Source organism: Schistocerca gregaria, chromosome 3 (genome assembly GCF_023897955.1).
Source record: "Schistocerca gregaria isolate iqSchGreg1 chromosome 3, iqSchGreg1.2, whole genome shotgun sequence".
Lineage (NCBI taxonomy): Eukaryota > Metazoa > Arthropoda > Insecta > Orthoptera > Acrididae > Schistocerca > Schistocerca gregaria.
The window spans coordinates 876952208-876978309 of record NC_064922.1 but is presented as its reverse complement, the minus strand read 5'-3'; the positions used below and the strand labels follow the sequence as shown (position 1 = coordinate 876978309).

Below are 26102 nucleotides of genomic sequence, written 5' to 3'. Positions count from 1 at the left end.
TACTACAGTAGTACAAGTTTATATGCCAACTATTTCTGCAGATGACCAAGAAATTGATGAAATGTATGACGAGATAAATGAAATTATTCAGGTAGTGAAGGGAGACGAAAATTTAATAGTCATGGGTGACTGGAATTCGTCAGTAGGAAAAGGGAGAGAAGGAAACATAGTAGGTGAATATGGATTGGGGCTAAGAAACGAAAGAGGAAGCCGCCTGGCTGAATTTTGCGCAAAGCATAACTTAATCATAGCTAACACTTGGTTCAAGAATCATGAAAGAAGGTTGTATTGATGGAAGAACCCTGGAGATAATAAAAGGTATCAGATAGATTATATAATGGTAAGACAGAGATTTAGGAACCAGGTTTTAAATTGTAAGACATTTCCAGGGGCAGATGTGGACTCGGATCACCATCTATTGGTTATGAACTGTAGATTAAAACTGAAGAAACTGCAAAAAGGTGGGAATTTAAGGAGATGGGACATGGATAAACTGAAAGAACCAGAGGTTGTACAAAGTTTCAGGGAGAGCATAAGGGAACAATTGACAGGAATGTGGGAAACAAATACAGTAGAAGCAGAATGGGTATCTTTGAGGGATGAAATAGTGAAGGCAGCAGAGAATAAAATAGGTAAAAAGACGAGGGCCAGTAGAAACCCTTGGCCAACAGAAGAAATATTGAATTTAATTGATGAACGGGGAAAATATAAAAATGCAGTAAATGAAGCAGGCAGAAATGAATACAAACGTCTCAAAAATGAGATCGACAGGAAATGCAAAATGGCTAAGCAGGGATGGCTAGAGGACAAATGTAGGGATGTAGAGGCTTATCTCACTAGGGGTAAGATAGACACTACCTACACGAAAATTAAAGAGACCTTTGAGGAAAAGAGAACCACTTTCATGAATATCAAGAGCTCAGATGGAAACCCAGTTCTAAGCAAAGAAGGGAAAGCAGAAACGTGGAAGGAGTATATAAATGGTCTATATACAAATTTCTCTTCTTCAGAAACGCTTTCCTTGCCACTGCTGGTCTACATTTTATATCCTCTCTACTTCGACCATCATCAGTTATTTTGCTGCCCAAATAGCAAAACTCCTTTACTACTTTAAGCGTCTTGTTTCCTAATCTAATTCCCTCAGCATCACCCGACTTAATTCGACTACATTCCATTATCCTCGTTTTGCTTTTGTTGATGTTCATCTTATATCCTCCTTTCAAGACACTGTCTATTCCGTTCAACGCTCTTCCAAGTCCTTTACTGTCTCTGACGTTTTGATTAAATGCTCTTAAATCTCGAGTTGCAAATAGAATCAGAGAATCAAACAGGATAATTAGGAATGCACTTCGAGAATTACAGGGTTAAATCATATTACGAATTGAAGTGTAAAATTCTGAGCAAAATCATCAAAACCGGGAAACTGATTAGTAAAATCGATCGTCATTGAAGGAAACTGAGTCGCTGTTGCTTCGAGTGCGAATACAAAGCTGTGTTTTCATGAGAAGGTAAATTATTTCAGTAAGAATATAATCAATATTTGGAAAATTGTAAAAAGTGACTCATTAGGAAAATAATGATATTCTTAAGGCTAATTACTAACTGATCAACAATACTCACAAAACTGAGGACATTATCGTAAGAAGCAGATAACAAGTGTCTGGATACTTGCTCAGTGGATAAATTACAGTTTCCAACCAAAACTTTCCAAAACAAATTTAACATATTTCAACTCAAAATTTCCGCATTTCTGGTATGCCCCCTGTTTCTTTCGTGTACTTTACCTTGCACGAACACGTTATTTCGTTTGTTTTGAGTTACGTCGATACTGTCGCAACGGCTCTGCTGCCTTTGATGTTGAAGGGGGCCCCACTGTGCTATCCGCAGCAGTGTGCACATCCACTTATTGCGAATCTCCGATTTCCATGCTATCGCTTTCGTGACGTCGGCTGTTATGACTCCCTTTCCAAGACGAAATCCTTGTGCGCTTCTCCTCCCTCTATCTACTTGAACGGATCTCATATTGTAATTATTGTTGTATTATCATTATTACTTTTTTTATTTTTTTGATGGTGCTTGTTGCTGCATTGATTACAGTTTTGGTTATTGATATGGTTTCTGTTTTGATTATGGTTTTCAATATGATATTAAAATAGTTCCGACTTTCATTACTGTTGTTGTGGTCGGTGTAACGGTTTTCATCGTCACGGAACAATACATCCGTGTCTCCTACCTCCTTTAAAAACGTTGCTTCACTACAGTCTCCAGTAACGTAACCCCGGACACTTCGCGGCAGTTTGCCATGCATCATGTCGAACATTCTCTTTTCAGTCAACTGTCCTTAGGTGTGATCGATCTTTTTGAACATGTGCTCGCAATTACTTTCTATGCACTAGTGTCGCTAATGGCTTCGTATAGCTTCCTACTTTCGTTCGACAACCTGTAGTCGCTCTCAAACCCTTGTAAGAACGCGTCAAGCGTTTCACAACCTCATGCATAGAGAACAAAAATGAGCTCCGTATTTTCGCTTTAAACTCGCCCGCGATTCCTGTGACGTCTCTCTGCGCTCGTCGACTCCGTGTGTGCTTAAACTCGGCTCTGGCGCTGCTAATTCGTCGCCTGAGTCTCTTGTCGGGTGCAAGTGAACTCGACTAGTTCAAAAGGGAGAGAGAGCACACGAGGTCGCAAGTGTAGTCGTAGACTCGCGGCATTCCCGCGACATATGCAATTGCAGCTTACCCGCCATGTACGCAATCTTTTTGAAAGAAATTTCCGCCATTTCCAAATTTATTTCACACAACGGTGATTTCAACGGGTTCGAATCCTGCCTCGGGCATGGATGTGTGTGATGTCCTTAAGTTAGTTAGGTTTAAGTAGTTCTAAGCCTAGGGGACTGATGACCTCCGGTGTTAAGTCCCATAGTGCTTAGAACCATTCGATTTTTGATGATTTAAGCTTTACAGCCATTCTCAGGTGCAAGTTAAGATGTCATAATGTCCAGCCTGCCTAAATAACAGAAGCAAGTTATATAACAATGTAAAAGCTGATCGGTTAGCAGTGAATGTTATTCTGTTTGCACACACATTTACATAGATAAAACTTTTTCACGATCACTGCAAATTTATTTTGATATTTATTCAGAGAATATCGAACAGTCACGTTGACATATACACACTTTTGAGGCGTTGACGAGTCTGTAATGACTGTGCTAGAAAACTTAATACAAGGAAGCAGTGCAATATCTAAATATTGTTTAAGTATCAAAATAATTACAGGAATGAATTATAGGCTACACAATTCGCTATTAGCCCACAAAAGCTAGATGACATGTCCAAAAGAATACAGAAATAGCACGCTTTTTCGTCGCAAAGATGTGCCCAGTTTTCGTCTGACGCAGCAATATACTCGTATGTTACCTCATGGTGGAGATTGAGTAAACAAGAATATTACCATTTTGTTATCATTGGATGAAATTTCTATATTTTACGGCTGGAACTTTGATTACGACATGAAACGTATTCCAGATATCACTGCTTCTCTAGTGAAACACATCTACAATTGTGTATTTTACACGAATAAATTTCATGTTAAACCCTCCAAAGTCTTGCAAAACACAGCTTGTTAGTGGGCATCTGATCTCGACAATCAATAATTTTGCCTTGCTACTTAACAGTGGCAAGTTCGTGTATTCATCTTACGTATCAACAGTAAGTCACGACAGGCTTACATTCCTGCATCCTTCAGTAACAGAGAACGATCGACGGGTATGAAGCGAGCGCAGAGCCACAGTTCTTAGACTAGTCATATTTATCGAGCTACAGCTGGAACGAAGGAAGCCCATTAGCACTGATGTAATAGCTGCGCCTTGATTTCTGAAGAATGCAACCCTAACTTCAGACTCTTATTTTTTCCGTTTCAGACCTCTACTCTTAGCGTGCCACCTGCCCAACTATTTCATTCTCGCGATTCTTATGCGACTCTCTTCTGGTAAATCTTTAGCAGTTAATGACGTACATTTATCCGTTTACACGATAGGATGGCGTCCGCCTTTAGGTTCAAATTTATCCATTTCATTATATGTTTTATTCTGACATCCTACTAGATAAGTTGCTGCAAAGTTTCTTGTGGCATCCACATTTTTTATACGTTCCTAGATTTTACCTGTTTCTTCCCTTAAACCTCCTACATCATTGTCCTTGATTGCCACTAGTATTTGATTAACATTGGGCTCTGAAAATTGACTCCTGAGGGAATTTTCGTTCTGTCGTTGTAACTGCAAGAAAATGCGTATTTTCTTCACCAGATGCGTTTCGCTTTATTAAGGTAAAGTGTGATCAGTGGTCTTTAATTAAAGATATTTATAATTTTATTTGTTTTTAAGATCGAAAAACAGTTCATTAACGATATGTTGCTTTTTTTTACGGTGATTTCCGCTTGTTTCCTCGCTTACATCGGCAACTGTCATCTATTATAGCAGCTTTGGAGTTTTTCTGCGTTAGACACTGGTGCTTATAGTCAATTTTTAGTTGCGCTGCCGAACTATACACCTCTCACGTTTCACACAGCATAACATTGCCACTAGTATGTCTTTGACTTATGCTCTTCTTTTATTGTATTTTAGTTAACTGCATGTGTGTAGTTCTATTTAATTAGGTTGCTGTGTATTTATGTGGGGGTGGGAGGGAGAAGCCATGCTTAGTAGACACAAATGTATAGAAGTGTGATGGAGTGTAAGTTGGGGGACAAGGTGAGGAACAAGAACTCAAATGAAACTGAATGGGTGGGGAGTGGGTGTGTGGGAGAGGGTGATGTATCGAAAAGGCCCCTTTTTCATGTAATGCTTTGTGTATGTGGAAATTTACTTGGAAAGGTAGGCAGTATGTGTTTTTACTGATTCTTACGATGTTCAAATCTTTTTCAATATTCGTGGAGGTATGTGCCGTCTATGCAACTAAACGAAGGCAGTTTGTTTGTTGCCATACGCGTTTCGCTTCATTTATTTGGGAAGCATCATCAGTGGCGATTTCCAGCACTGCTAACACATATATGTGTTTCTGGAGATGTATTTGTTGGTCTTCATGCTCCAGTTAGCCGAATAAGGTGTTGTTTAGCTACTTGTCACATCACATTTCACTTTCACTGCCATTTGGCGATCAACATATGTCATATGCGAAACGCGTATGGCAACAAACAAACTGCCTTCATTTAGTTGCATAGACGGCACATACCTCCACGAATTTAAAGCAACTAAAAGATAAGACGGAAAACAGTAAAAATGACGATTTTTCAATATTGCTTAGTCTATGGTATCCTCATTTTAGATGATCTGCAAATGTTGAATCGTTTCTACTGTATTTAAATGCTCTTATCTGTTCTTTGTATCTTGTGTCAAATGTTCTCCCTGTCATTCCAGTGTATGTTTTTTCACAATCTCTGCAACTGAGCTGATAGACGCCAGATTGTCGGTATCTATCTGGTTCTGATTTCAGATTTGGGATGTGTTTCTGTAGTGAATTGTTTGTTTTGTGAGCAATGTTTATGCCTTATTTATTTTGAGTCAGCCACCTATTTTATGTGTGGATTTGTTGTGGTAGGTTACTGTATGTCAACACTTTCTAGTAGTGAAGGTTGTATGCATTGTGTAGTTTGGTTAGGCTTTTTTCATTTGTTTATGTCTTTATTTTTCGGTTTATCTTGTCTACCATTTTTTCTCGACAGCCACTTTTAATCCTAATTGTTTCATAATAGTTAGCTCTTTTTGTTTATCAGAAGTGTTTAGGGGGATCCTGTTCAGTCTGTTTAATATGTACCCAATTGCAGTCTGTTTTTGGCTGTGTGTGTGGTTCAAGGTTACATTTAAGGTAGTGTCACTTGTTGTGGATTTTCTGTGAATCTGAAATGTATGTTTGTTATTGTCTTTTCTTATGGTTTTGTCTAGAAAGCTGAGTGAGTTTTCTTGTTCTTCTTCTGTTATGAACTTTATGTTTTTGTGTGCATTATTTATGTCTTTGTAGTGATGCTGTATTCTGTTTTTAGGTTCATCTACCATGCATATTTCGTAACCTATGCACATGTATCAGTTGATAATGTTCTTACTTTCTTTGTTATTATGTGTTCAAATATTAATTTTTCTATGTGATTCATGAAACTTTTGTCTAGTGTTCCTGAAATGGGTGAGCCTATGGGTAAATTAATTTTTCTATATGCTTCATGAGAATGTTGGTTAATTTTCCTTAAGAAGGTCAACCCCTAGGTAAATTTTATTGTATTTATCTTATATTTTCTACTTTTTCATTATTTTTATGTTTTTAATAATTCCAAGGGGGAGGCACACTCACTCTGAGATTCAATAATTAGTAATCAATATATTATTCTCTTCAAGTAAAGTAATAAAGCAAGGACAAAATTTTAATGCGTATCACCACCAGATACATTCACACAAAAAATTCTTTTTCATTAAAATCATTTTTACTGTTTTTCATTTTCTTCAATCCATTGATCTCAATTTGATCTGTCGATCTACAAAAAACATCCAAAATTAAAATTTGTTATTAGTTTCAAACATCTGCCTGGTAAAATAATCTTAATCTTGTTAATAAGCCCTATATAAATTTTCTTACCATTTTCAAATATTCACAGCCAGTAACATGATACAAAACATTAACCTGTAGATCATTTAATTTTTTAAAGAAATTAGAGTTCCTTGTGTTATTGGGCTTCTTGAGAGGAGCCTTCATTTACATAGTAATATTTTCATTAATAAGATTTAAATGTATATTGAAAATTTACTACAAAAACATACTGTTTCCTGCAAAACTCCCACCTCATGTGGAGAAAACCTGGGCTACTCTACCTAGGATACTTCAAAAATGCCCAACATTTAAGTGGGATTAAAGCCATGGAATGCCACTAGTAAACATTTCATGACCCAAAACAGTCATCAAGCTAATAATGCAAGGCAGTCTAAATTGCTTTGATTTTATATTTCAAGTAGTGGGAGCATTCAGTGTTTTCTAGTGACAGCTAATTAAACTTTGGGCTATATTTTATTTACTCTTTTACATTCAGCCACACATCTGGAGTTTCATTCAGTTGATTTCCGATGTCTGCTAAAGACAAGATCTTTGTGACAGCTGAAGACCAATAAAATATTAGAAATGTGCATAAAGAACTCTGCCTAAAAATTCTCAGTTAATATTTTGTGTTGAGCATCATACATCAAATTTTTCTTTCCATAGATAATAATTTTTGCTAGGGTATCTGCAGGAATTTTATCATTAAGTGTTGCACACTGTTTCACTGTCATCTTGTGACTTGTTACAACACTTTTTCTACGGGTCATATTTATGACATAAATTGGACAATTCGTTATGAAGTTACATGAATTTAAATCAACATTACCTTACACTTATGTAACTCCTTCAAAATTCAGAAAAGAATTGTAAGCCCTTAAATAATTATTTGGTTGATCTAAGTTCGAAATTTCTTGTGGAAAACTCCATTTCTTCCATTCTTCAGTAAAATCTATGTAGCTTAACATGATCAAATAATGATGATTAAGACAACTACTTATTTTTTCGTTTTCTCTGATATGTAATGAACATGAAGCTCATCAAATTTAGCTGAGTTACAGAAATTCGTAATACCCAACTCAAAATTCTTCTTACCACTGAATGCACGAGTTCTGAGCTTTGTAGTTCATGAAAAGGTATATGAATTTTGAGATTGTTGAAATTTTTTGTTGTTGTTCAAGCTCACAATTAAGTTCATATTTAACTATAGATACATACATTTCCATAGATTATTTCATGGTTCTATCTTCATTTCGAAGAGTGTATTTTATTTCAGTTCCAGCACCATTTCGATCATCCCATCTAAGAACAGCATATCCAGCACGACGAACATGTAAAGATTACAGGAAGATCACCCTAAAACATTAACTCTTTATAATCTTTGAAAAATCCATGAAGCATTCCTAGTGGATAAAGCACTTCACTTCTCCTGCTCTTTATTTTTCCATTGTTGAGTATATGAGCTTCCATACTTATTTTATCAGAAAATGGTGAAATGAAATGCATTAGGGTTGATGAAATAAAAAGATGTTCACTTCTAGATAAAATATTATTTATTTTTTATGGTTAAATTAGCAAATAGCTTTGCCAAATAACTATCGATTAATTTCTTATTGGACCTCCTATCACATGTTTGATAATCTGATCGATCAGCTTTAACAATCCTACAGCTCATGTACAATGGAGCATGATTAGGATAAACCTAACCATCATCAATATGGATGTTAATCTCAGTATTCTCATTAGGAACATTTAGGTTATATTTACCTTCCTCATTCACAGGGAATGAATAAAACTGGTAGCTCTCACACTTGTTCATTTATTAATGGCTATTTTATTAAGTAAGTTCTAAATCAACTGTCACACAAGCACCATTGATGCCAGTTGCCTTATCATTTTCAACAGTTATAGTTATTCCTAAAACCTGATCAGCATAAAGAACTGGAATAAGTACAGCATTATGTGCTCATCAATTAGTGAACCACCAAATTCAGCATCAGGTTTGAATTAAGCGAAAGTGACCAGTATGTTTCACAAAGATTGCATCAACTAGATTATAATTTATGTTGATTAATTCAAATAGAATCGTTTTAGAAGTATCGTTAGTAACAGTCATTTTGTTAGCCACAGTAGCTAGACCATTAAATCCAAGCACACTTCCAACATTATTATTTATATCCATGTACAGTTTAAGATAACTTTTGATAATAACGCTATTTAAAAATTAATCTGCCATGCTGTGAGAAATGGTCTTTTTTGAAAGAATAAATTGTTCTAAGCTTTCCACAGTGTTTTGAGCAACAGGAATTTGTATTGTATCTCCATTACAATATACTCTGAAGCTCCAAAGAAACTAGTAAAGGCACTCACATTCAAATATAGAGATATGTGAACAGACAGAATATGGCGCTGTGGTCAGCAATGCCTGTATACGATAACAGTGCGTGGCACAGTTGTTAGTTTGGTTACTGTAGCTACAATGGCAGGTTTTAAAGATTTAAGAAAGTTTGAACGTCGTGCTGCAGCCAGCACATACACAATTGGACACAGCATTTCCGAGGTTGTCATGAAATGGGGATTTCACAGTACAACTATTTCAGGAATCTGGTTAAACATCAAACCCACAACATCGCTGTAGCTGGAAAAAGATACTGCAAGAACGGTACTGATGACGACTGAAGAGAATCATTCAACATGACAGAAGTGCAACACTTCCGCGAATTGCTGTAGATTTCTTTACTGGGCCATAAATAAGTGCCAGTATGCGAAACATTTGATGAAACATCATCAGTGTGGGCATACAGAGCTCCAGGCCCACTTGTGTACACTTGATCACTGCACAACATAAAACTTTACACCTCACTTGGGCCCATCAACACTGACTTAGGACTATTTCTGACTTAAAACATGTTTTTTGGTCGGATGAGTCTTGCTTCAAATTGTATTGAGCAGATGGATGTGTATAGACATGGAGACAGCTTGATGAATCCTTGGACCCTGTATGTCAGCTGTTCAAGGTGGTGGAGGCTCTGTAATTGTGTGGGACACGTACAGTTGGAGTGATATTGGACCCCTGATACACCTAGATACGACTCTGACAGGTGACATACACGTAAGCATTCTGTCCAATCACCTACATCCATTCATGTCCATTGTGTATTCCGACGGACTTGGGCAATTTGAGCAGGACAATGTGACACCCAGCACGACCAGAATTGCTGCAGAGTGGTTCCACAAACACCCATCTAAGATTAAACACTTCCGCTGGCCACCAGACTCCCCAGACATGAACATTATGGAGCATATCTGGGATGCCTTGCAAGGAGAAGTTCAGAAGAGATCTGTGTCCCCTTATACTGTTACAGAGTTATGGACAGCCCTGCCAGATCCATTATGTCAGTTCTGCCAGCACTACTTCAGACATTAGTGGAGTATATTCCATGTCGTTTTCGGCCACTTCTGCATACTCACAGGGACCCTACATGATATTAGGCAGGTAAACCAGATTTTTTGGCTCTTCAATGTAGGTTATTATTTTTTGACACAATATTTGATTTAAAATGCTGTATAGAACATACCACTCAGTTGAAATAGGTGACTTAATTTATTACATAAAAATATTGTTAAGTAAGTGAAAACTGATTAGGGGCCAACAATAAGAATTCCAGAGAAGAAATGAAAAAATAAGCATGGTAATCTCTTATCTAATTATATTTATTGTGCAATAACAGGGACAAATGGATGCAGAAATGCAAAACTAATAGTTAATAATTATATTCTAACTCCAGGTTGGTTTGGCTGAAATAAAATCAATCGCCTGCATGTATACTCTAAAACTTTAAATCAACCATAATATCTAGATTTCATAAAAATGTCTTAAAAAGTGGAAGACAAAAATAATGACAATATTACTACTTTTATTGGAAACAATAACAGAATCATATCACTGGCTCAGTGCCAAGATATTTCGTTTGTAGTATGTGAGGCAACAGGCGAGTTGTCACGCCCTGGAAATATTCTATGTTCAGAGTTGGTGCAGTCGCGTGGGACGCTCTTCAGCACAACAGCTCATTACCAACTGCGTGATGCCACATAATAGGTGGACCACGTGGTGCCGAATATTAGCCGGGGTCCAGGCGTGGCATGGCTGGGAATTCCTTGGTGATGAGGATGGTGCTCTGTATCGCCGAATGAGATTTCTATGCCAGGAGTGCCAAAGATGGCAGGCTTTGGGAAACTTCAGTGGCAGAAATTTCACAGTATGTATAGAAATAAACAGTAGACAGATGAATCATGATACCTCAAAAAGAAACATGCACATTACTATTATTTACACAATGATTCTGATGGTATAATCAGGTTCTCAATATCTTTATTAGCTTACAGTTTAGTATCTGACGGTAAATTATACAAGTAACACAAAGCAACGAATTTCCAAAATCTAAACTGTTCTTCATATTTTGTCAATCCACATGTCTTTAGAAAGCTATTAGTGTAAACCTAAATTGGTATGAATTACAGGCATGTAACTTGAATAGTACATGAGTTACAGGATGTCAAAGTGGCTGATTACTATTGATTGCGTCAGGCCATAAGTACTCCACCGTTGCACGAAAAAATGGTAGCAGCTTACTTATAAATGTACTTTTTCATCAATATCTTTGTTTATATCCGATAAACACCACTCATGAAGAAATTGGTTAAGTATTTACTTTGTTTTAGAAAGCACATAGACATTAGCCTTCTGGCCTACCTTTTGTTCTCTTCCTTTGATATATGTTTGTTTAATTTGTTTATGTATCTAATAATGTGTGTTAGAGCATGTTCATAGTCCAGCCGTAGGAATATTTATTCTATTTCAAGTTATTTAAATGTAACTCCTGTATTTTGTACGAATTTAAATATGTTTGTGAGTATACATTGGTATGGAGACATGCAGGGACCGCTCTAGCCAATCACAGCGCTTGGTACTACGAGAGACGTATGGGGATTCGGGAGTGAGTGCTGAACAGTACGGCATGGACATGGGAGTGAAGTGCTGGACGTGACAATATGACAGACGCAGGGTCAGCGGAAAGACTTGGACAGTGGTGCAGTTTGCGCATGGTTCCCGAGGATAGAAATATTTCGGAGTGCCGACCTGTGCTCTTGTGTCATTTCTATGGCTTCTGAAGTGAAGACATAGTATGGATTTAGAAGCGAATATCTCATGAGCTTAGTTGTCGTTCATAATTAATTATGTGCAGTAGGAATCTATTGTTTCCCTGAAATTCAATGTATATTTTATTTAACTGGTGGACCATCGGCACCAGTAAGTGTTTTGCAGAAATATACTGCATTCTCAAAAGTACTTCTACTATCGTACTCATCATTTAAAGTCATTAAGATAGTACCTGCAGATTTTATTTAATTGCAGTGTTTGATTTATAAACTTATATGTTACATTCATAATTCACAATCGCTGAGTGATAGAAACCTTCTACCATACGGTTCATGTGTGTATTCGTATCGTATACTGTAGACTCAGCAGTTTTTGGCCAGTAATGCGGCAACTACGTGTCCCAGCCCCTAGACAACGAAACCAGCCAAAACTTCCAATATCGCAACTTTGAGTCAGAGGGTGCATAGCCATTTTGGAAAGCCCACAAGTATTGAATGATTTTACTCTCTAATTCTCAGATTGTAACGAGGAAAATGCTATCTGTAATGATGCAATGGATTACCACAAAAAGATTGTTCACTCAGCTACAAGATTTGACTCTGCATTAAGTAGAATGAGTGTGCTGGAAAGAGAGGTATCTGATACACATGTCTTCGAATTTCCATTTATGACAGGTAGAGAAGAAACAATACATCATTTCGAATATGTTCTTATACTTCAGAAGTCATTGTTGTTAGAAAAAATGTAGATAAAAACCTATCATTAAATGATTTTGATATGTCGATAAGTGTCTGATAATGTTGGTCAAAACACTTTTGCCATTTAATCAATAAAAATAGTACATAGCTCAAATTATCCAATTGTAAAGTTAAGAGATGCAGTGTCTGTATAAGTGAAATTAATTGCATTTGGTGAAATAAATTAGATACGTTAAATTTTTAGTCTGTCAAAATGGATCATGATTCACTTTCAGCCCTTTAGGTGATCACATCTGGTGCCTGAAATGAAGAAAATGTACTGAAACACATCATCCTTTAACAACAACAACTACAAATGGAAACAGAGAACTAAAGCTCTTTGCACAGTATTTAAAATGAAAAAGAGTAAATTTGTTATGAAGAAGGAATTTGTAAGTGGTGAGACACAACCTAATTATAGTTGCGAAAAAATTATCAAAGAGTTTCACAAACCAATCAGAATTAGTGTTAGAATAAGATATGTTCTTTCTCTTGGTGTAACTGATTCATGGCAAGGTGATCTAGTAGATGGGGATTCTGGAAACTTAAAAGGAATTTTAAATAAATAAAGGAAATAAATATTTATTAACTGTTATTGATTTTTTTCAAAATGTTCTTGTACTGTTTCAGTTAACCTTTAAATAGGTAAAAATGTAGCTGATGATTTTGAAGATATATTTCGAGAGAGAACTAGAATACAGAGTTTCAAGAAACTTTGAAAAATATAATCTTAATCAGTATTCAACTTTTACTGAAATAATAACATATGTTGTTGAAAGATTTAGTAGAACACTTAAACATAAGATGTGGAGATTTGCTCTTCTAGGAAATTTTAAGTGGATTACTTAATAGTAAAACTAGATGATGAAAACAATAACACAAAACATTCAACAATAAAAATGAAGCCAATGGATATTAATGACAAACGTTAGACCTACCATTGAATTGGTTATAAACTGTAGTTTGAAATAGGACATTAAGTTACAATTAGGAAAATTAACGGAATTTTTAAAAAAGAATACACAGTTAGTTTTTCAAAAGAATTTTTTGTGATTTATCTGTTGTATATTCTATTCCAGTCACATACTCATTGGGAAAGTTGTGAGGCAGACGGCAATAAAGTATATATGAGGTGGTTGGGTTTTTATAATTTTCATAATAGTTGGTTATATAAAAAAACAGTTATTTAATAACAGTTGTCATTAGTGTAAATTAGTGTACTAAGAATGAGAAAATTAACACTGTCAGATTTTCTCTCTGAATTTTATCCTGATGATGAAGATACATTATCATCCATAGACTATTTGACTGAGAAGAATCCGAATTATTTATTCGATATAAATGTAGAAGAAATGTGAATACTTTAAAAAACCAGACTACCATTATTTAATAATTAGATTTTAATTAATAATGCATAAAATGTTTTGTTGCTTCATTCCACATCATTTTCTTCTTATTTCTAAAAATTGTATATCATTTGATTCAAGAAGTTTTTATAGTGTTGTTCTAACCACATTCAGTTTAGCAGAATATTCTTTGTAAATTTCAGAAATAATTGGTGCAGTTCCTCTCTAGATTAATCATCTAACACTGTTTTATCACTTACCTTGTTCTTTGCTTACCAGTAACCTCTTCAGTGATGACAACAGGCCAAATGGATTCTGCAGATGTTAGTATATAGTCATTTAAGTTATTTTTAGTTTCATCATTGTTTCAAACATATTTGTTTAGTATCAAATTATTTTCATTTTCTTCAAAACCATCTAGATAATTATTTTTGTTGTGAAATTTTTGGTTGTATAGTTCTTTGTCCTCCTATGTCCTGAAGTCCTTAAATATAGATTTAAATTTTATTCGATCACTTTGTAGCTGATGCAGTCTTTGATGAGCACATAATGCAATTTATCATCTGGGTGCTCTTTCATGCTCCATGTAGCTAATTTCAATTTGTTTAACTTACTTGTTGTTCCACCAGCTTTAATGAAACGATCGTTTGGTGGAGTTTCAGTGGTGATGACATAGATTACATCATTCAGTTCTATTTTAGGTGTATTGTAGTTCACCTAACTTAGTCTTTTACTCTTGAATTTCTTTTCTTCTAGCTGTTTTTGTTTTCCTTCTATTTTTAGTTTTATTCAAATTATGTTGCTTACTGATCAATAATTTTTACAGTGGATGCTGTATAATTCAGATAATCTACCAAGATTTTCTCAAGGGTTATGTAATATTTTCCAACAATTTTTCTATTTTGATTATTCATTATCATTATAGATTACGTAAAATTATTAACAGATGACTTCAGCAAAGTTTCCTGAATTAAATTATTTTTGCTCTATGATGAAAATTCATCTTTAAAAAATGGTGGTCATTTAGTACATCGGTGTAAGTTTGTATTACTTCAAAATTAAGCTGATTTTTCTGTAGAAAAGTCTTTTAATGTCTTTTATGGATACTGAAGTAAATGGTTTTGAAGTCTATAGAATTCTTGACAATCTTCAAATATTTATAATTAAAAAAACAAAATATCATTCATGGTCAACACATCTTTTTGCTCAAACAATGGAACCGAAATATCCATGAACTAAGTTCATAAATTTAGATGATAGTTGTTATTGTTAATGAAATCAAATATACTGACACTGTCTGACAACTGTCAGCAATTGCTTCATCATAAGTGCTTATGGATAGAGAGCAACATTAGATAAACTTGGAATTAATGCCATTTATGAAGAAACAGAATGTAATAGAAAAATATTTTAAATGTATTTATATTATATTGCAAGTGGGTCATTGTGCTTTATTTCTATGTATCCCTGGTTGTAATTGTTTTGAGATTTAAGATAATTTGACTTGCTTTTGTTAGTTTTTCAGGTCCTACTGTGGTAGGGCGTGTATAATTGACGTTAATATTTTATTTCAATAGAATTAACATTGTAATTATTCAAACTCTGAACTAAATTAATGTTACTTTTTGAATAATTTTCATGTGCTGACGTTATATATTCTGAAATACCATAATGAATAAAATATAAAAATTATCATTTGTAAAAAATACATATTTCTGCAGAAAATCTTTGTAATGTCTTTATTGGTCACTAGAGACAAAGTTTTTGCACATTGTCAAATCTTCAACATCATGGAAATCTTCAAAAAATATTTTCTTATTAAAAAATAAGTCTTATAAGCGGAGAATCTCAACCCCCTAAAAGCTAGACATAAGATATAGACGATATTCTAAAGTGAGAATACAACATCTTATTGATGTCATCAAAAATAGTATCAGTTAAGTAATGAGTTATACTATAAAAGAACTGTAAGCTTACTCAAAGGAAGTACAAATTAAAGGATACTCTAAACTACAAAAAGAACAACTTGTTACATTGATTAATCATAATTTTGAAAATTTGTTTTTATATAAATTGTAATTCAGAACTGAAGAATGTAGAAATAACGTTTTTGATTACATTAAAAAGAATAATGTATTTAATAAAGGTGAATGGAAGTTTATATCAATTTATCCTAAATTGTCTCATTATTCTATAAGAGAACTACAAGACAAATTAGATTTTTTCCCAGTTAACATCACAACTTAAGTAAAAGAGAACTCAACTTTAAGAGAACTGAAAGCTAAAATTGATATGATGATATATCAAATAAATAAAATATATATGTAGATTTTGAAGGTAAAATAAATTTGGATGCAGTACTACTAACACAAAATTTATCTGAAGATTTTATGAGACAGTTTCAGATTGGAGGAGACTGAAAAATGTATCATTTAAACCAAACTTGTCTGTTGATTTTGGTAGAGAATTTCAAGACAAATTATAATAATAATATATAAATAATTAAATGATATATCGAGTGAGCAAAAATCATCAGATTTTATGAGGGCCTTCAAGGCAGAAGTAATAGAAATACTGTTGCAGTAACACAAAATTTATGTGAAGATTTTATGAGAGAGTTTCAACACGAGTTAAACTGGTATGATGTATCAAGTGATCAAGTATTGTCAAACTTTTTTATAATAGAATCAAAGTTGATTGAAGTACCAATCTTGGGTGTCATAATTTATTTGAATCTTCGAAACAAAAAATAATAAAGCTTTATGAAACAACAGAGCAGCCTGAAGGCAGTGACTGCTTCATATGTTCAATAAATCAAAATTATCAGTTTGCAAAAACTTAATTTAATCATATGTTTTATAAAGAATATGTTAATAAATGGTTAACAGATCATTCTTCTTGTCCAGTGAGTAGAAATGTTGTTGAAAGAATATAAATCTAAAAATAAAGTTTTATACAAACTCAGTCTGCTGAAGACAGATTATATCATTAATCAATTGTTCTTGTATATAGCCATCCAAACGATTTAAATAGTTATGAGAATAGTATTCAAAATAAGATTGTCTCAAATTAGGTTGTTCAGTTTGTTGTACTAAATGTGATAACAATCTGCAAACTTTTCTGTTTCTTTGCTGTATTATTCCTGAAGCCTTATCAGTTATGCCATTTTATTTATTTATTTATTTATTTATTTATTTATGCATTTATTTTACCTGGCAAGATTAGGGCCTTCGGGCCCTCTCTTACACCTAACCAGGCATACTCAGATTGAACGAGTTAAAGTTTCTAAATAACATTAAGGACATTTAACGTATTTGCAGTATTGATGTTAAACAAAAAAAAATTGAGATTATAACAGTAGTACAATGATAGTTATAACAATAAAAATAATTATAACAATCAAGAATAATAATGATAATAGTAATAATAATAATAACAATAATAATAATAATAATAATAGTTACTAAGTATATGAAAGTAAACATACATTTCTTTTGTGAATGTCAGTTAGTTGGGAATTTTCTCGTTATATTCTTGCAGCTTGTGAGTTATTCTCATCGAGCAGAGACATAAGGCGATAGAATGGGGTGAAAGAGATATATAAGAGGTAGATAGGTTAGAGGAAGAGAAAAAGAATGGTAAAATTCGAAGCTGTGATGGAGAGGAGAAAGAAAGAGATGGGAGGGGCACAACAGTGGTGGCTATACCGTCCCTAATATGTAAGTTTTGAGTTCCCTCTTGAATGTTGAGTAGTTCTGGATAAGACGCAGATCACAGGGGAGTGCGTCCCATAGTCGTATGGCTGAGATGGAGAATGACACGGAGAAAGATTTTGTGTTATGTAAAGGTACAGCCAAGATGATAGATGTATCCGATCTGGTATTGCGATTGTGGAATGATGATAGATGTTTAATGTGAGAAGATAAGTATTGGGGGCACCAGTGGCTAAGAAATCGATGAAGTAAGCACATCGTGTGGAGATCGCGTGCCTTATGTGGGCGTATCCAACCTAGCTGGGAGTATGAAGGACTGATATGATCATACAACCGAATATTGCACACGTATCTGACGCAAGCATTCAGCACTAGCTCAAGGCATCTAGAATTTTCACTATTTGTGCCGTGTTGAACTACATCGCAGTAGTAAAGATTAGGCAAGACTAGTGTTTGGACTAATTTTTGTTTAACATGGGTTGGAAATATTTTTCTAAATTTTTGAATTGCATGTAGGGAGGAGAGCGATTTCCGGCAAGCTGTGACTGTTTGTTCTTCCCAGTTTAGGTGTTCATCCAAGATTATTCCAAGGTCTTTTACTGTTTTTTGGTATGGTAGTTGGGTACCATTGAGGAGTATTTTAGGGACCGTTTCGCGAAAGTACTGGCTGATTAACTTTGGATGAGATATAAGTGTGACCTGGGATTTCTTGGGGTTTAGTTTCAGACCTAGGTTCTGTGCCCATCGAGAAACAGAGCAAAGATCTGCGTTCATACTCGCTACTGCGCCAGCAATTTTTTTGGGGCTTGCACTTATGTACAGTTGGATGTCGTCAGCATATAGATGGTAGCTGCAGGAGTGAATCACTGAAGAAATATCATTAATGTACAGTGAGAAGAGTAGTGGACCAAGGACGGAGCCTTGGGGAACTCCAGAGTGCACGCTTTTCCATGATGATTTTTCCGACCCACAAACGACTTGTTGACTTCTGTTTTTGAGGTAGCTGTCGAACCAGTGTATTGCGCTGATTGAGAAATTCAGCTGTTTCATTTTAATTAGTAATATATCGAAGTCAACTGTGTCAAAAGCCTTGCTAAAGTCAAGCAGTGTTAGGATAGTAGCTTCACGTCTGTCCATAGCATGTTTAATGTCATCAGTTACTTTGATTAATGCAGTTGCTGTACTATGGTGCTTTCGAAAGCCTGACTGATATTCGTCATGGATGTTATGAGTTTTGAGGTAATCCGTCAGCTGTTCATGGACGATGTATTCTAGGGCTTTAGATATTGCAGGTAGTATGCTGATCGGCCTGTAGTCACCTGGCGAGTTAGGGTTGTCAGTCTTCGGTATAGGCTGGATTAAACTTTGCTTCCACTCAGTAGGATATATACTACTGACAAGAGACAGGTTGAAGATGTCTGTGATAATTGGAATAATAGTGGCTACGACGTTTTTAATCATGCCAATGCTCACTCCATCATTTCCTACTGCCTCGGAAGAGATTCTCATAATTGCCTTGTGTACTGTGCCGGTAGTGACATGTTTTAGGAAAAACTTGTCTCTCGAGAGATTGATATCTTGGGGCTGGTAATTTGTCGCAGCTGTTGAGAAGAAATCGTTTAATTCTTCTGCAGACGCTTGATAAACAGCGTCATATCTTCGCTTCCCTATACCGAAACTGCGCAGCTTTTTCCACAGTGCAGCAGGTTTTGATATGCCGCATACGACAGAGCGGGCATGTCTGATTTTGGCATTTCTCACGCTTTGCTTCGTTCTGTTTCGGAGTTTCCTATAAGCTTCGTACGCCTCGGGAGTTGGGTTACGCTTGAAGGCCCTGTGTGCAGCATCAGGTTTATTCATTAACTGGCGTAATGCAGTGGTGAGCCACGGAGCAGGAGCTCTCTTTACCTTGACAGTGCGTTGAGGAGCATGTTTATCATACAGTGCAATAATTTTGCTACATAATTGCCGAATTTTTCCGTCTAAAGTCGGTTCATTGCTTATATCATGCCAAGGGATATCTGAGCAATCCTTTTGAAGAGCGTCATGGTTAACATTTTTTAAGTTTCTGTAGGTTACCAGGTGAGATTTTTCTTTGGTAGTATGCACTGAGTAATTTAAGAATATCACGTCATGAGCAGAGAGTCCCGGAGCGGATGTCTGATTGGCGCGGATTATTTTATCTGGTCGCTTTGTTGCTATTATATCTATGAGTGTGTGGCTGTGTGGCGTGTGATGAGTTGGGTCCAGCGGTGTTAAACTCATATCATTGGAGTGGAACAGTCGCCTTAGTTTTTCGGCAGAGGGAGATTTTAACTGTAAGTCGATGTTTGTGTCGCCCATAATGATTATGTGTTCATACTGTGTCACGAGTGAGGACAGGGCAGACTGAAAGGAGGACATGGCACCGACGTTTGGAGGTTTATAGATTACTCCAATTAGCAGTTTCTGATTTGATGTATTTATTTCGAAAAACAAGAACTCTGCTTCTCCTTCGCCCTTTGCATCCGATGTGCATAGTACAGTAGGTGTCAGATCAGAGCGAACATAGGCACCCACACCACCCCCGCGTCGTGTTTCACGATCTGCCCTTAGGAGAGAGTAACCAGCCATTCGGATAGCGTCGAAAGAAATGTTTGGTTTCAACCAAGTTTCAGAGACGAGGATAATGTGGAACAGCGATTGGCAGAACAGGTCACAGAACTCGTCGAAGTGAGCCGTTAGCGACTGCGCGTTCGCGTGGGCCACAAAGAGCCCGCCGCCGGAACCGGTCCGTCCCATTGTGGCCGCCTGTAGGACCGAGCGCGCTCCGTTTACCTGCTGGCCGGAAGAGGGACAAAAGCTGGATTTCGCGGGGGAAGACATGTTTACAGGTGTCCAAGGTCGTGACTGACTCAAGCGTCTGTGAACTAAAGGTGAAAAACACGCTGGAAGTATCGGAGAAGGGAGCGAAAAGAAAGATGGAAAGTGGCAGTAGTGGTTACGAAAAAGATAATAGTAGTAGTAGTGGTAGTGGCGAAGATGAAAATAACAGATATAGAAAGGCGGTTGTAAGGAGATTCCTGTTAATGGAGAATGTTAATTCCCATTTAACTGACAATATGAGTATACATGAGCACTTATGATAGACAAATAAAGAAACAATATTTATGTGAAATAATTGACTGATTTTAAATAGAGTACTTATGGTACTTATAGAAATAACGGAGCAATATTTAAGCTAAAACATGAAAAGAAAGAATAAAAATTAACTTATATTAGACAGATTACAATATGAGACATTGTGTCTCGCGAGATTTCGCTCAGTCTTTCAGTTCGAACATGTTCGTCACCGTTTTCCTCCCTCCTACCGTCTTGACTACGATCCTGCCGTCCTGGGTCCATACATTTTGAAGGCCAAACTGTGTGATCGCAGCGTTCAAAACTTTTAGTCTTTCGCGCGTCAGATCTTCCCTCAGGGTAACCCCACTCTTGGCGAGTTTTCTTTTCTGAGCAAACACTTCAGCTCTTTTCCGGTAAGACACAAATTTGATTATTATAGGCCTGGGTTTCGTGGCGCCTGGTATCCTGCGCCCAACACGATGGCTTCTGTCAATATCGGCCACGTCGATCTGCACGCCAAGTTTCTCACGCACGAGGCTAATGGCCAGGTCGTCGGTGTTTTCGCGATCGTTTTCAGCTACCCCGAACAAGCGCAAGCTGTTCCTTCGCTGATACTGCTCAATTTCATCGGTGGCAGCAGACAGTTTAGCTTCTAGCTCGGCGGCTTTTTTCTCTTGTGCGGCCAAGGACTTTCTAAGAGACTGGATTTCGGTGCTGTTGCGCCCGACAGACTCTTGCAGTTTGTCCATGACCGCGGCCGTCACGGAGTCCGTGATGGATTGGACGATTACGTCTAGCGTGTCTTTGCTGTGCAGCGCCGCACTCACCTGGGACCGGACGAGCTAAAAATGGTTCAAATGGCTCTGAGCGCTATGGGACTCAACTGCTGTGGTCATCAGTCCCCTAGAACTTAGAACTACTTAAACCTAACTAACCTAAGGACATCACACACAGCCATGCCCGAGGCAGGATTCGAACCTGCGACCGTAGCAGTCTCACGGTTCCGGACTGCGCGCCTAGAACCGCGAGACCACCGCGGCCGGCCCGGACGAGCTCCCCGATGTCGGGAAGCGGGGCCTCACCTGCCGCCGGAGACCGGGCGCCCGCGCTGCCTGCGCCCCTGTAGCCTCGCCTGCTGCCGCTTACTCGTGCTCTTCCCATTTTTCACTCACTTATCACTTATCACTTGTGGTAATCAATGGAGAACAATACACCACGGCAAGTAACACTTGTTTAGTCGGATGCACACGTTGTGGACTGCCGCACTTCTCTGTAACACCTTCAATGAGCGGAAAAACTCGCGAGCCGAAGAAACGCGCGTCACTCAGTGGCCGCCATGTGCAATATTTTTTTCATTTTGTATGTGATATCTAGATTTTTATTTATTTATTCCTAGTGACTTATTTGACTTGGTACATTTCTTTCACTTCATTTTTATCGAATACCCTCCATGTTTTCAAGTACAAGCTAACATGTCTTTATAAACCTAATAAACTTTCTTCAAGAGGTATCTTGGGACTCTTAACTAAAGAATAAATACCAGGATCAATTATGAATTTTGTATGGGTATAAACGTCTCAGATTGCACGATTTCGGTGCTACTGAAATTTTAATAACGTTTGGGATATTGTTGTTTAATATCGTCATTAATTGCTTTCCAAAGGGATTCATCTCCTAAAATATCAGAGACTTGTTTTCCTTAGGGGTACAGGGTACTCATAAATGGTGGAAAAATTGGATTTTTTATAACTTTATTAAAGTCCATAGTATTTCCTGATTACATTGATACATACATTACAGGGTTACAATGAAAAATTAGTAATATATATCAAATTTTAAAGTTATGGCCATGCACAGGAGCATGCCCTCTTTATTTCTGTTACAGAAACAAGAATTATTTAGAGAAGAGCTGTAAACTCTCTGTTTCCAGCTGTTATACATTTGATACATTGTATATGTTGGTAACAGCACAGGTTTCTTGTGTCTGTAAATGATTATCTTTGCTAGTAATTACTTTTGTTTCACTGCAGCAGTTTATTCATGTGTTACTGAATGATTGTCACCAAAGTGCTACATATATTTGTGAAAGTTCATATCCTTTAGTGCACAATAAATACCAACTACATCACGAGTCAAGAAATTCAATAAAAGGAAATTCCATGGTAACCAGTTCACAAGCAATGCAAACCACAGTGTTGAAAATAACCCATGTGTCAGTTCTTCAGGGCCAAAATTCCACATGGCACACCTCCTGGTGATTCAAATTTTTGTTTAATAATGATGCTGTTTGTTGATGTTGTTGTGTAGGTATCTTAACTTCTTCGGTAAAGGAAGCGGTGAAATGTAAACAAAGTGATGGTGTAGGCTGTCTGGAAGTAACTGAACAACAAAGTAGCAGTAAGGGCTTAGTGTCAAAATTAGTTGTCCTGTGTAGATCCTGTAATAAATCGACCTCGAAAATGACTCTGATCATTGTGCTCAATTGATATGATGTGAATTTGGAGTTAGTGTATGCAATGCATACAATAGGAAAAGGAAAAAAAATGTTGCTCAAAGAGTTTGTGGTTCGATCGACCTTCCTCCTCCTCCTATTAGGTTTAGCAGTCACATAAAAATACTTTTAGGTGCCTTGACAGTATGTTCCACAGACCACTGCAGAAGGCAGTGACACACCACCATCATGCTGTGCCCAACATGTGCACTAGTCTGTCGATACAGCCATCAAGCTTCCCACAGACACAAAATGCGACCTCATTATAATGACTTAAGGTGTTCAACAGAAATATTTACTCTTCTGTAGAACGTGGTTGTACCCTATCATAAATGTTGTATACACTGTAGGTCTCCCCCCTAAGCACAGTTACTGTCTATAGAGTGAAAACAGAGGACGCCAAGGCAGGCTGCTGATCGGGTATCTGGTCGCTGATGACCATGACAAACTAACCACTAACACTACAACGCAACAGAATGCTGATACTATACTCTTATACTAACTAGCTATAAAAATTTTATGACCTTTTAAGAAGTATGATGTAATAAGTTCTGTAATTGCATATAAAATCCTTGTCTGGTGTAAGAGGTGTCCTGAAGACATTAATCTGACCAGTTTAAATCAATAAATAAAACATAACAACAAATGAAATATACAGGCACTAACATATACATAGAAATAGTTAAGTAATATATGTGCTGTCTCTACTATAAAGAACAATATCTAACATTACCAAACTTCTTTGGAGAGGCACTGTGACCTGAATCAGTGAGTGATCTAAGAGCATAGAGAACAGAGTAGCTCGTGAGTCACTTAGCGATCCACTCCCTGTAACTGTTGGTGAGTGCTGACTCGTTCGGAGATAAATGACTGCAGGACCATTTTGCGATCTGCCGTGAGTGGGGGTGAGCAGTGAGTCATTGGGTGGGATGTGACCCTTAGTTGCTTTGGGATTTTCTCCATGCCAAGCAGTGCGAAGCAGTGACTGTTCAGATGGATGTGACTCTGACTCATTTTGTGATCCACCCTATGTGACAGTGGGGAGCAGTGAGCTCTTGGAAGAGAAGTGACTCCTTAGTTGCTTTACAATGCATTCTCTGTGAGTGATGGGAAGTTGTTACCTGTTGGGATGGAAGTGACTACTGAGCCACTCCATGATGCAGTCTGTGTGAGCTGTGGCGAGCAGTGAGCAAGTGGGCAGAAAGTGACCCTGTGTCAATTTGCGATCCACTCAATCCAACCACTGGGGAGTGGTGAACTCTTGGGATGGAGGTGACACAGAGTCACTTTGATATTTTCTCCATGTGAGTGGTTGCTGATACAAGATTTTCGGTATTCTCTCACTTTCTTCACTCAAATACGTAATCCTATAGAAAAATTGAATAGGCTTTTCTTGTTCGAAATTTAATCTATTTTAATTCTGGAAAGGGAAAGTATTCCCTAGAAACCGCCATATTCAGGAAGAATAAAAAACTGTGACATTCAAACACAACCTTATTCACGCACTAACAGCCCCATTGGTCAAGATTTCTAGTGCATTGTTTATGGCACTCCATCCCACCACTCTACAAAAATGTGCGACTACACGAATTATTTTTCATATTCGACTTTTCCTGGTTTTCACTGACTGCACTATTACACCACAAGCCTAGTCAACTAATAGTTCATAGTACACTCCTGGAAATGGAAAAAAGAATACATTGACACCGGTGTGTCAGACCCACCATACTTCCTCCGGACACTGCGAAAGGGCTGTACAAGCAATGATCACACGCACGGCACAGCGGACACAGCAGGAACCGCGGTGTTGGCAGTCAAATGGCGCTAGCTGCGCAGCATTTGTGCACCGCCGCCGTCAGTGTCAGCCAGTTTGCCGTGGCATACGGAGCTCCATCGCAGTCTTTAACACTGGTAGCATGCCGCGACAGCGTGGACGTGAACCGTATGTGCAGTTGACGGACTTTGAGCGAGGGCGTATAGTGGGCATGCGGGAGGCCGGGTGGACATACCGCCGAATTGCTCAACACGTGGGGCGTGAGGTCTCCACAGTACATCGATGTTGTCGCCAGTGGTCGGCGGAAGGTGCACGTGCCCGACGACCTGGGACCGGACCGCAGCGACGCACGGATGCACGCCAAGACCGTAGGATCCTACGCAGTGCCGTAGGGGACCGCACCGCCACTTCCCAGCAAATTAGGGACACTGTTGCTCCTGGGGTATCGGCGAGGACCATTCGCAACCGTCTCCATGAAGCTGGGCTACGGTCCCACACACCGTTAGGCCGTCTTCCGCTCACGCCCCAACATCGTGCAGCCCGCCTCCAGTGGTGTCGCGACAGGCGTGAATGGATGGACGAATGGAGACGTGTCGTCTTCAGCGATGAGAGTCGCTTCTGCCTTGGTGCCAATGATGGTCGTATGGATGTTTGGAGCCGTGCAGATGTGCGCCACAATCCGGACTGCATACGACCGAGGCACACAGGGCCAACACCCGGTATCATGGTGTGGGGAGCAATCTCCTACACTGGCCGTACACCTCTGGTGATCGTCGAGGGGACACTGAATAGTGCACGGTACATCCAAACCGTCATCGAACCCATCGTTCTATCATTCCTAGACCGGCAAGGGAACTTGCTGTTCCAACAGGACAATGCATGTCCTCATGTATCCCATGCCACCCAACGTGCTGTAGAAGGTGTAAGTCAACTACCCTGGCCAGCAAGATCTCCGGATCTGTCCCCCATCGAGCATGTTTGGGACTGGATGAAGCGTCGTCTCACGCGGTGTGCACGTCCAGCACGAACGCTGGTCCAACTGAGGCGCCAGGTGGAAATGGCATGGCAAGCCGTTCCACAGGACTACATCCAGAATCTCTACGATCGTCTCCATTGGAGAATAGCAGCCTGCATTGCTGCGAAAGGTGGATATTCACTGTATTAGTGCCGACACTGTGCATGCTCTGTTGCCTGTGTCTGTGTGCC

At 37.9% G+C, this 26102-nt stretch overlaps 1 protein-coding gene across 2 annotated transcripts in view; it reads left to right on the top strand.

The window, feature by feature from the left end:
• The window catches only part of LOC126354973 (cytochrome P450 4g15-like), a 247833-nt gene that overhangs the window by 39942 nt on the left and 181789 nt on the right, over positions 1-26102 (top strand). The window lies entirely within an intron of this gene.